This window comes from Nicotiana tabacum, chromosome 18, assembly GCF_000715075.1.
Source record: "Nicotiana tabacum cultivar K326 chromosome 18, ASM71507v2, whole genome shotgun sequence".
NCBI classification, from domain to species: Eukaryota; Viridiplantae; Streptophyta; class Magnoliopsida; order Solanales; family Solanaceae; genus Nicotiana; species Nicotiana tabacum.
Window position 1 is genome coordinate 114,968,426 of NC_134097.1, and position 13,606 is coordinate 114,982,031.

The 13,606-nt window shown below is 36.3% G+C and overlaps 1 long non-coding RNA gene across 1 annotated transcript; it reads left to right on the forward strand.

Moving 5' to 3' along the window:
- The first annotated feature begins 4,802 nt into the window (after nucleotides 1-4,802).
- On the forward strand, nucleotides 4,803-8,485 carry LOC107804716 (uncharacterized). Its single transcript, XR_012702242.1, has 2 exons — nucleotides 4,803-4,942; nucleotides 8,036-8,485. It is a non-coding gene; the product is annotated as an uncharacterized LOC107804716 (long non-coding RNA).
- Nucleotides 8,486-13,606: the final 5,121 nt, after the last annotated feature.

The window sequence follows — 13,606 nt, forward strand, 5'->3', positions numbered from 1 at the left end:
AGTAGGAGATCTACGCTAGTCTCAAGACCACCAATAATAACCATACACAAGAGATAAATACGATCTACAACAATAGAATCACTCATCGGTGTAGACACATACATGGGAGTACTCAAAGAATCACGAGGCATAACCAAATATGAAGCAAAGTAAGATGATACATATGAATAAGTAGATCCCAGGTCAAATAATACTAAGGCATCCCTACTACAAACTGAAACCATACCTATGATAACGGCATCGGATGCCTCGACCTCAGGCCTGGCTGGGAAAGCATAACATTGGGGTTGGGGCCCACCACTCTAAACTGCATCCCTAGGATGGCCTCCTGCTGGCTGGCCTCCACCTCTAATACCTCGACATCGACCTCTAGATGTCTGACCCCTACCTCTACTTGACTGAGCGGGCAGTGGAACACCTGTGCTGGAACTATGGCATGAGAATCCTGATACTGAGAATTGCTCGATGCTCGAGGGCAATACCTAGCAATGTGCCTCGGATCGCCACAAGTATAACAAGACCTCAACTACTGAGACTACTAACCTTGAAACTGACCTTGACGTCCTGGGTAACCACCCTGAAAACTCTAGAGCGGAGGTGCACTGATAGGAGCTGGTGGTGCACTCCAGGGTAGCTGATTAGAATACTGCATATGAGAGCCACGGCCACCTGAAGCACCGTAAGAAGCCTGAAGTGCTGAATGAAACGTCCTGGAAGGATGTCCTCTACCAAAAAATCCATGCCTCCAGACGAGGCATCACTGAACCTACCAAAATGACGAGGCCTCTTGTCAGACCCCTGACCATTCCCCTAAGCTAAAATCATCTCAACTTGCCTGGCCACGTTGGCCGCATCCTGGAAAGAAATTTCGCTCCTTGTATCCTTATCCATATGTAATCTGATAGGCTGAGTGAGTCCCTCAATAAACCTCCTCACCCTCTCTCTTTAGGTAGGAAGTATAAGAAGAGCATGACGGGCCAAATCAACAAACCTAGTCTTATACTGAGTGGCGGTCATAGAACCCTGCAGAAGATGATCGAACCGCCTATGATAGTCCTCTCTTTGAGTAACCAGAAGGCACTTCTCGAGAAATAGTGGAGAGAACTAGTCCCAAATCAAGGCAGGCGACCCAGCTGGTCTAGTCAACACAAAATCATTCACCATCTCTTGGCGGACCCTATTACCTATAATACAGTAAAGTCGACCTCATTGGTCTCCACTATCCTCATGTTCCATAACACCTCATGGCAGCGGTCAATATAATCTTGTGAGTCCTCAGAAGCTGCCCCACTGTAATGAACCGAGAAAAGCTTGATGAACTTGTCCAACCTCAACAAAGACTCAGAAGACATGACCGATCCACCAGCAGCCTGTGTCGCAATAGTTGGCTGAACTACTCCAACTGGCTAAGCTGCCGGAGTCTGAAACTAAGAAGCCAACTACTCCGGAGTGTGGCTAGCGAAAGTTTGTGCTCCTCCCCCAGCCTGATAGATGGTTGGTGCCACAGGAAATGTGCCAATCTGAGCTACACTCTCCATAAGGCCTACTAGATGGACCAAAACATCCTGAAGCACTAGGGTGGCTATGAACCCCTCCGAGACCTGAGTTGGTCCTGCTGGAATGGCCTGAGCTGGAGCCTCCTCATCAAACTCTACCTGAGTCTCTACCACTGGTGCTGCTGCTCGAGCTCTGGGTTGAGCCCTGCCCTTGCCTCAGCCTCTGGCATGGCCTCGTCCTCTACCCCTCCTAGGAGCTGCTGCTGGGGGCTCGGGCTGCTGGTCAGCTGATGAAGTGGTACATGTTCTCGCCATCTACGAAAGAACCAGAGTAGAAAGTTCAATTAGCATTGACAAATCAAATCGCACGACAAAGAAGAATAGAAGTGAAGTTGTTCCTAAATTCTGTTGCCTCTAGGGGATAAGCATAGACGTCTCTGTACCGATCCCTCAGACTCTACCTAGCTTTTTCGTGAATTGTGAGACCTAGGCAACCTAGTGCTCTGATACCAACTTGTCACGACCCAGATTTTTCACTATCGGGATCGTGATGCGCCTAACCTTAGAATGATAGTCAAGCCAACAGGCACAAATCTAACACGCTAATCACTATTCAAAACAATAAATAACAATAATTTAAACCAATACAAAGTAAGAAGCGCGGAAATCTATAATAGACTAAACACTATTACACGACTACCCTAAATTTGGTGTCACAATCCACAAACTTCTCAAAGTTACTACAAATACTGGTTTAAAGAAATACATTTGTTCTCGAAATGAAAGAAAACATGGAAAACTAAGATAAACGGAAGGGGACTTCAGGGTCTGCGAACGCCGGCAGATCTACCTTGAGTCTCCTGATGGACTGAAGGCAGCAACCCAACTCTGATCAACGAGGTCTGATACCGAAATTTGCACCAAAAATGCAGAGTGCAGTATCAGTATAACCGACCCTGTGTACTGGTAAGTGCCGAGCCTAACCTCGGCGAAATAGTGACGAGGCTAGGACACGACAATAACATGAACCTGTGTAGTTAAATCATATACGAGAAAATAACAACAAACGAAAATGTAACAGATAATACGGTAAAGGGAAAAACATGCTGAGGGGAATATCAAATCCTGACAATAGTACAGTAAAGGAACGTAGTAAATATCATGCTTTGCACCAACGAAAGTAATTATATAGCAACAAGTACACGACATCACCCTTCGTGCTTTTACTCTCATTCTCACCATAAGAAAATAGTAGAAACTGCACGGCATCACCCTTCGTGTATTAACTCTCTCATAATATGGCACGACATCACCCTTCGTGCATTAACTCTTTCATAGCATGGCACGGCATCACACTTCGTGCATTATCACTCACAGAATATGGCACGGCATCACCCTCCGTGCATTATCACTCACTCACAATACATTGCACGGCATCAGCCTTCGTGTTTTACACTCTTCCTATGATTTCGGGAAGAACTAGCCTTTGGAAAATTGTCTCTTGAAGTTTAGGTTTTGAAAATTTGGGAAATGAATCAAAAATTCCGTCTAAATCCCTTTTACACAGCTGCAGATGTCGTATTTGCGACCTGAGAATGCAAAGAACCATCGCAAATGCGAAGTTCCCTACACTTCTATTGCCTTCGCAATTGTGAAGGTATGTTCGCAAATGCGAATAGGAACCTCCGTAAATCCGATAAAGTGATTGCATTTGCGATCACTGCCCTTACCATATTTACTTCGCAAATGCGAAGAAGTCTTCGCAATTACGAAGACTGCATGGCCCAGCTTATGATCGCAATTGCGATAAAAGCCTCGCAAAACCAGAACCTGCAGGGTTCGCAATTGCGATGCCTGATCTCGCAATTGTGAGATTAGAGGCCTGCAATAGGTTCAGTCATACCAACAAATTTTCCTAAGTTCCAAAACACTCTGTAGCCTATCCAAAACTCACCAAGCCCCCGGGCTCCAAACCAATCATGCACACAAGTCTTAAAACATCATATGAATTTGCTCGTGCGATCAAATCTCCAAAATAACATCTAAAACTATGGATTTAATACCAAAACACATGAAATCCTTAAGAACATTTGAAATTCCTATTTTCACAATCGGACGTCCGAATCACATCAAATAAGTCCCGTTTCTAACCAAATTTTATAGACATGACTTAAATGTTATATTAAACTTGTACCGGGCTCTGAAATCAAAATATGGGGCCGATACCAACATGATCAAGCATTATTCAATTTCTTTAAATTCTTAGATTTTCAGTTTAACAATTTTTAACAAAAATTCATTACTCGGGCTAGGGACCTCGGAACTCGATTTCGGGCATACGCCCAAGTCCCATATTTTACTATGGACACTCTGAGACCGTCAAAATATGGGTTCGGGTCCGTTCACTCAAAATATTGATCGAAGTCAACTAAAATCACTTTTAAAGGCAAAAATTATCATTTTCTCAAATTTTCACATAAAAGCTTTCTGGAAGCGCGCCCGGACTGCGCATGCAAATCGAGAAAAAGTAAGATGAGGTTTTGAAGGCCTCGAAACCGTGAATTGGGTTCTAAAACACGAGATGACTTTTTGGGTCATCACATCGTCATGCTACTGAAAACTTAAATCCGTTGAATAACTTATGTAATAGTACACATACGGTGTATAGAAGTTTTGACAATAACGCCATACGTGCAGAACTTATGATACTGGTCAATGTGCTTCTAAGTATGTGTTTATCCTCGAATTCAACTTTCATCTTCCAAAACTAGAGAATATCCTTCTAAATTTGTGTGAAAATAATTTTTAGTATATTTATGTTTTGTGTTATAATAAATAAAGCACAAAGACAAACATCCTAAATATTAGACTATATTTACCATAATATATTTTTTTACACGAATAATTATATGTTGTACTTTCAAGAGATATATCAATATCGACAACAAAAGTTCTAGCTATGGCAGAATAACCAAAGCATTATAAGGAAACATATACAAAAAAATATCATCTATAAAGAAGTGTTCGGTAAGATACCATTATATTAGATACCTTTAAATTACAATACATGACTAAAGTTGATCATTTATGTAAGTTCTGATGATATTCTTTTATTTTGAATTCACATATTATGTTAATGTAACAATATTTTTCGGTATTTAGATGATTGATGTAGTATTATACACATATAAAATTTCTCTTATTAATTAAATTTTATTGTTCCTTCGTATAAATAAATATTTAAACCATTATATATCATTATTAACGTGCAACGCAGTTTATAGATACTAGTAATCCAAGAAGAAGAAAAGAATGAAAAGAAAGAGGTTGAGATCCGACCCGGAAACTGACTCGGACCTGAAAACACTTCAAACAAAATTGTGGCAGGCATTGCTCGGTTCGCTTTCTAGAGGATTTTGCCATTCTGTTTTTTTCTTCATCTAGAGGTGAGTTTATTTTGGCTTTTCTCTCTCTGCCTTCTGATATTTTTAATTTTGATCTTGTTCCTTCGCTATACACTGCTCTCTCTTGTAATTTCCAAAAATTCAGTTCCCAATTTTGTGTCTAAGAGCCGCAGTATGTTTTTCGACGAATTGTGCTACTATATCTGATTTGGCGATTGAAACTGGAGTTTAATTTTAGATGACTGCAATCTTTAATGAACACACTAAAGTCCATTATTATCATTGAAGAATGCCCTTATCACCAGTTTTTTGCATATTGAGTTTGTGAATTGCAGTCAATTGAGGTAGCTGGTGTTTGGTGTAATCTTGAAAAGCAATGAGTGAAATTAATGTGTATTAGTAAGAGCAAGAGATATAGATTGGAATATAGAGAGTTGTAATGAGGGATAAAGCTAGTATTTTTTTTTTTTAATTTAGGATTGTTTGGTATAAAGGAAAATGTTTTCCATGAAAATAGTAGTCTAGTTCACTTCTTTTCGGTGTTTGTTTGGTGAGTGAAAAATATCTTTCAAAAAAATATTTATTAAAGATTGATGATAACTTTTGCAGATTGGATGGAATTTTATAAAATTATTGGGTATTAGAAATTGATAATAATGTCTTAAGTTTTGGTTGGAGCAAGTGATATAAAGCAAGAATTGAAATAGTTATAGAAGGAAAATGACTTCTCTCATACCTTTCCGATGGTAAGTGTTTTCCTTGAATAAAAATTTTGGTAACCAAATACCAAATAATGAGTTCTTCTTGGAAAATTAGTGATATCTCAAAAGGTAATGTCCATCTTGGTTTGGAAAATCTTTTCTCTTTGAAGTATTATTTACATATACTTATTATTTAGTAAATTATTTTACATTTAATTAGAGTCAAACTAATTGTTACTAGCCGTTAACTAGCCGTTGGAGCAACACCTAGATAAACATGGTCTTTGGAGAGCTTAAGACACACTTTCTAACACAACCTTCTAAATCTTCTTCTTCCTCCTATTCGTTGGGTTTCTTTGTAGAATTTTCTGCTAGTTCTGTTCCCAGTTTAATAACTGGAAGAGCTTGTTGAATCCCGGGGATACGTCTAATTTTATTCATTATGGTGTGGACGAAATATCCTTAAGGACAGTGTCCTTGGCACGCCTTAAGCTAAATCTTATTCTCCATAACCAATATTTTTCCAACATTTCCCATCCTACCACTTTGAGGTGAACAGTTTTGACATTTTGTATAACTAGTTGCGGAAAAATGATTTTAGTCATTACCGAACAATGCCTTTTCATAAGCAGACTTTTCAAGGACTCACTATCAAGAATCTATTTTTATGTTTTGTGTTAATGATGATCAGAGGTAGTTTTTAATTGGTTATAAGATTATTGGTATGGTGAGAATGTTGTCCGATTACTAGTTCTATGCTCTTCTCTTTCCTATTCTCGTAGTTTGTACTTTTTCGCACATCCTAAACCAACTCTTGAATGTGCACCAAGGAGCTTCTGAGATGGTATTACATAGTTACAACTTCAAAGAGAGTTCAGAATAGTATACATTCTGTAGTTTGAACGGACGCTAGTTACAGCTTAATTAGTACATTTTTCTCTAAGCTCTTTCATCATACAGCTTGTTACCCTTCTTTTAAACTTCCGAGATACTTTCAGCTTGTCCGTGATATTGTGACATCAGATTCCAGACGTCCTTTTTGGATGCTTGGATTATCCCCGAGTCTGGTACCCCTTTTTACTAGTGTAAGTTTAGTGATAAGCCTTTGTGTCATGGATACATAAAACCTTATAAGTATGGAATGTTTTAGTCAAGAGAAAAAGAAAAGAAAGTCCTGAATTGGAAATTAAATAGCATTATTGACAATTCTAAAAGAGTAGATACGTCTAAACTAGGGAAAATGATGCAATTGGAGAATTTGTTGGTCTAAGAAGCTTTTTGTGGCTTACATCTTTTGAATCTGTGGGTTCATACTAATGAAAGCTCTAATAAGTGTGTTTTGAACAACTCCTGAGTCCTAACATTGATTGTGTTTGCATTTGTTAGATTGAGCGGGACAGAATAGTGCAGTCACTTGAAGCCTTATTGGCCATGGCCAATCATCTTAAATACCTTATATGGTATTTCTTTGCATGTGTTTTCATATTATTTAATGAAGATGGGAAACTCTATCTTCTGGTTCTTGTCAAATTGTTACTTAATATTTGTTTGTCACCCCTTTTGGATTTTTTGGCATGTTATTTTTTAGTCCATTTGCATGTTCCTCAACTTGCAACAGCGATCAGATTATAAAGAAACATTTCAATAATTCTGCGACAGATTATAAAGAATGACGTCACTTGAAGAACTCCAATTTTTTAGATAAAATTTGGGTGGGGGTGGAAGAAGACTGTATAATGAAAAATTGCATGTATATTTACTCCACAGCAAAACTTTAAAACTTTAACGAATTCTCTGAACTATGCAACCGGTGCCCAACTGCCCATTAGCTGTGAAGTGACTCAGATTTTAGTGAACGGTATATACAGGAACCAATTGACCGCCAACCAATCCAAGATGGTATTTTGGTAACCTATCTAAGCTCTTCGTTTTACGCAATTGGTCTGTTAGATTGAGTGTTGTATATGCATGAGCTAGTTGTTCTTCAAAAGTCATTGCAACATAGCCAGTAGAAAAGTGCTGATTGCTGAAAGTATAATAGAGTGACTGTTGTCACATGGTCACGATTCGTATCGGTCAATTATCCTGCTTAGAGAAATCTATGCGCATTGTCTTGCACTTTTGCACAATCTCTGAACAGGGTTAGTTTTCAAGGGTTGTAAAATTTAAGCATTTTTGTCCTTTAAGCCCTATATTTCTTACGTTAAGAAAAAGAAAGTTGGTATTGACTTTCTATACTGCTCTTGAAAGTGTTGAGACAGCTCCTTTGGGATGTTTAGATGTTCATTGTTTGGTGTCTTCAGCTTTGTTGAGATGCCTTATCCTTTTCCTTTAATGTTTGTTAAAACTTCCAAAGTACTGTTTATTTGTAATGCGTGTAACTTCGATACACAGAGCACCTTTTTGTCTCAGTACATTCTCTTGTTTGCATCAGCCATCAGGTTCTTGAAGTTGACGACTCATGGGAAATAAGGCAGCGAAACCGGAGAGAGATGAGGTGCTTTTGAAGATTGTCCCTCCTATAGATCAAGCATATGCTCGATGGCTTGCTCGGGATCTCGAGAGAATTTATGGCTTCACTCCAAGAAACCCTCGTGCTGTAAAGCCACCTGATCATTACATAGAATACATGCGCTTAAACGGATGGTTGGATGTCAGCTTAGATGACCCTGACCTAGCTCGTTTACTTAAATAATCAATCAACTGCAATTTGTATAAGTCATGTATAAACTTGAGCAAGTAGGAACCTTGGTTTCAAGTTGATGCTTATTTCTTTGTACTGTTATAATAATGGGATTCAGATATTAAGCAGTGGTATCAAATGCAACTACAGTGTACTTAAAACTGAAACTACCGAGAAGTATTACCATTTAAAGTTTCTTTCTTTTTTGTTTTGTTTTGTTTTGTTTTACATGTTAGTCTTTGGTAGAACTGTAAGTTGCTTTCATGATATCCATTGTCTGTATTAACTATTTTAATTGAATACACTTAATCCACTCCAGGAGAATATCTGTGACTTTATAAGTGTATAATCTGTTTATAACTACATTGAAAAGGGAAATTTTAAGAGAAATTTTCACAAACCACTATTGTTTAGTGGTTATTAGTTAGTTGTAGTTATCATTTACCATATTATTTTCTATAGCTATATTTTTAGATTTTTTAGAGTGTATTCGATCTATTTAAGCTATTGTATTTATGAATACAGTAACAAAACTCGGCGTGAAACAGGGGATTACAGCTAGACAATTATTGTATTCACGATACTTATTTGTGAATACAGTAACGTAAATAGCGCAATTCATGGTCTATTCAGCTATTTTTGAACGGAAAGTGAATCAATTAACATAATAGACTTCTAATATAACTCAACTAACTCAATTACATCACCCATAATCTGTATTTGACGCGAAATATGGTGAATTTTCAACCAATAAAATTCGAGATTCATCTATAGTGCAAAAACATATGAATACATGCCGCAGATATATTTGAATACATAAATTATATTAATCTTTAGAGAAATTATATAATACATCTGAATACATAAATTATATTAATTAAAAAACATATGAATACATTCATGGAATACAACGAGACAGTGAATACAATAAAATACATGAAATACAGCGGGATACATTGAAATACAATGGGGGGAAAAGACAATGAATACAATGAAATACATGGAATTACAGCGAGATACATTTAAATACACTTAAAAAAAAGGTAACAGAATCTTCAAGTTGCTCAGCCCCAAACTCTGTCGTCTTTGTTCAAGAACAACCCTAATGTCGTCTCGTCGAGAGGGTCGCGATTCTGACTCTAGCGAGAGCAATAAACGAGATAAATAAAGAATTACCGAGCAGCACCAAGCACCGAAACGCCAATGGCAATGGCAATTCCGATGGCTGAGAAAGTGTAAGGAGCGATCTGTACCAAAGCTCGCGACCATGAGCTAGATGGATCCGCCATTGTTGAAGGGATTGGTTTCCACACAAAACGATCCTGATTTAGCTATTATACAATTTGCAATAAACAACCATAGTCCTCATTCTATTACAACTTCTAGGTATCCGGAATTGAGGAAACGGTGATTTTGGCTTGGCGTGAGAAGAAAGAGCGGAGATTCGCCGATGATAGTGGTGGTGGCGGAGAAGCTTTCCAGGAGGAAGAACGATCGGCGGAGGAACTGATAAGAGAAAATCCATGAGTTTGTATTCATGGAGAAAACTGACGTTGAGAGGGGGGTGGAGAAAAATTAAAAGAATGAGAGAAAAAAATAATATAAAGTGTATTTTATAGCTTAAGGGTAGGAGGATTACCATAAATAGATATTTGGCTATAAAAATCAAAAGGTAACTATGAAATATAATTTTTTTAAATAGTATTTATTTAAAATAAATAAAGTATCAATCTTTGCTATAGGAGGTAAAAATTCCCAAATTTGAACCAAAAAAGGGATAAAGAAAGAGAAGTAAAAGCCTAGAAGCCTCATTTGTGGTTGAAGGTTAACTCACTTCTATAATTGAGGTGGACGGTTCAAATTTCATCTCCTTTCCCGTTTTCTATCTCTCACGCGCCTGGCCATTGATGGTGAATAAAAAACGTAAGTTACACGTTTGGTCGGTCGGCCAAAATAATTACATCCGTTAGTCAAATATATAAAAGATATGTATAATATATATATATTACAATAAATACAAAAAATATATATTTATCGGCCCTTTTTCATCAAGACAGTTGTCATAGCAGCCATTTTTGGTAGCGATAGTGGACTTTTTAAAGTGAAGAGAATAGATCTGAAGCAAAGAGGGAGTAGGCGGACAAATCTGGCCATGGCTACAGATTGAGCTCTTGGAAATCTGAAGCAGAGTCGTAGCAGCCATTTATTTATATTAACGTTTTTGCTTTTCTTCCCTTACAAGTCATAATTAATCCAATTATAAAGAGACTCGAAGTCCTAAACCTCCAACTTCGGTTGAAGAAACGAATATATACCAAACTCTGCCTCTTGAGAAAAAGGAGAAGTAATATATACTAGTACTCCTAGTAGAAGCACAAGGAGAGAAAGACGAAGAAGCAACAACAAAAAAAGATGGAAAATCAAGCAAACTTCACCGCCGATCCACAAAGAGAAGCACTCATAAACACATTCTGTGAAATCACTTCTGCTTCCAAACTCGAAGCCCTTTTGTTCCTCAAAAGCCACAACTCTGATTTGAATTCCGCTATCTCCACTTTCTTCGATTCTTTGCTATTTAGTCACGTACAATGATACAAATACATTGTATTCTGTACAAATACACACAAATACATTGTATTTTTTTATAAATACATCATAATTTTTTTTGCATGTATTTATGTATTTCGAAGGTCTGTATTTTCTGAATACAGTCGAATATCACTGTGTTTTGTGATTTTTTGTTGTTTGAATATAGTCCAATTGAATATGGTGAATTGAATACAATGTATAATATTGAATAATGAATATATGTGAATTGAATACAATGTATACAGTCGAACTGAATAGAACGGTATACACCTTATTTCTTGATTACCTCACTGTATTTATAAATATAGTCATGCGAATACATAGCACAGTAGCAGGGAAATTTATGTAAAATTGTTTTTGTTGAGTTAAATTAGGAGTGATACACGCTAGTTGATCCTCTTTCCGTTATTAAATACATGAATTTCTCTATTTTTGGTGAATTTCGCTACTGTATTCACGAATACAATAGTGCGAATACAATGTATAATATTAAATAATGAATATAAATGAATTAAATACAATGTATACAGTCGAACTGAATAGAACGGTATACACCCTATTTCTTGATTACATCACTGTATTTATAAATATAGTCACGCGAATACGTGAAATATAGCACAGTAGCAACAGATTTTATGTAAAATTGTTTTTGTTGAGTTAAATTAGGAGTGATACACGCTAATTGATCCTCTTTCCGTTATTAAATAGCTTGATTTCCCTATTTTAGGTGAATTTCGCTACTGCATTCATGAATACAGTAGCGCGAATACAACAAATACAATAGCGTAACAACTAAATAGTAGCTATATGAAGTAATTATGTATATGGTAGGTATAGGAAGTTAAAAGCCACTAAATAATAGTGGTTTCTGAAAATTTCCCTTTAAAGTTTATAACTAATATGGGCTGATAGTCCAATTAATTGTTCAAATAAAAAAAATGACACTGTATAGTCACTCTCAAAATAATAGCATATATATATATATTGTATGTTATATATAAAAGTTATACAAATTTTATATATTTTTGACTACTGAATATAAATAATTTCTTGTGCGGGTTAGAAGTAATAATACCCCAATAAAAAAGGGATTTTTACCTATCTATACCATATATCAAACCTTATTACCAAAAATGTTCATAATTTGTTATTTACTCGTGTAGTCCACACTTTTACTACAAATTATATACCAATCCAAAATAGGTAGATTTTGCCATAAAAACACGCTAAAATGAAGGCACCAGATCTGCGTGTGATTCTGTCAACATTAAATTCGAATTGCTGCGCAATTCTCTCCTTCCTCAACGGAAAGAGATCTCTCTTCTCTCACTCAACTACAATTCTCAAAAAACGCAAGCTACTAAAGCTCCAGTAATCAAACGGAAAGGAGATTTATGTTCTTCATCTTCATCTTCATCTTCATCTGTTCTTCCATATATTTTCCACCATTGATAGCCATTAAAAAGCTTGAAAGCTTTGAATTCAAATTTGGGTTTTCAAAAATCATTATTTGTTTGGATTGGGTGTTGTTGTAAATAATTCGGAATATGTTTAGGAGTTTATATCTCAATTTTTAGGGGTTTTGGTGAAGATTAGACTTGGTTTTGACTGAATTTTAGATTGAAACTCGAAGAAGAAGAAGAAGAAGAAGAAGACGTATTTCCAGAAGAAGAAGAAGAAGAAGAAGAAGAAGAAGAAGAAGAAGAAGAAGAAGAAGAAGAAGAAGAAGAAGAAGACGTATTTCCATAAATTGTAGTTAAATTGTAGAATTGTAGATATATTGTAGATAAATTGTAGATTGGGAAGACTAAAACTTCTACAAATCTTCTACAATTATGTTGAAAATGCCAATTATGCTACAATTGAAATGAGAATTTGGATATTAAAATTCAATGTATCTATTTTGTAGATATCTTGTAGATAAATTGTAGATTATTTGTATTATGGTTGTAGATGCATTATTTTCTGTTTTCACAAATCCAAAACGGCTAAAGCTTCTACAAAATCTTCTGCAAAAAACAGTCTACAATTTATCTACAATTTTTCTAATTTGACTACAATTTGACTACAAAATATCTACAAATTCTGAAAATATGTCTTCTTCTTCTTCTTCGAGTTTCAATCGACTGTGTTAACCAGTAACCTTCAACCACTTCCCAAAAAAAAAAGAGGTCAAAGAATTTCGAACTCTCTGCCATTATTATTTTCAGTGGGAATTCAAGCGGTTCGATCAAAAACATTAAAATTTTCTTGTGAATCTGAAAATATGATATTCTTCGACGGTGGTGGGCAGTTGGGGATGATCAACGAGACGAAGCATAGGAGCATCGTGAGTTGTGTGTGTGTGAACAGTTGAGATGAAAGGAAAGTGAAAGTGGGAAGATACAGTCCTATAATTATGCCTAATATAAATGAACCCTTAATTATATCCCTAATTTGAATTATAGTATAGAAATGGTAATTTGGTATTCTTAAATGTAATAAACACAAACCTTAAACATTGAGGGTAATAAGGTTTGATATATGGTATAGGTAGATAAAAATCCCATAAAGAAGGATTGTTAAACAAAGAGCCTCGTCTCCCTCCAATTAAATTGGGCTGATTTGACAAGCCCAGCCCACCTACAAAAGTCAGTTAGAGATAAATCTGGGTTTTTGTCGTTGACTTGATTGTTTGTTTGTTTGGCGCCATTTTTTTATGGAGACCAAAGAAGGTGAAAATAGCACGGGCTA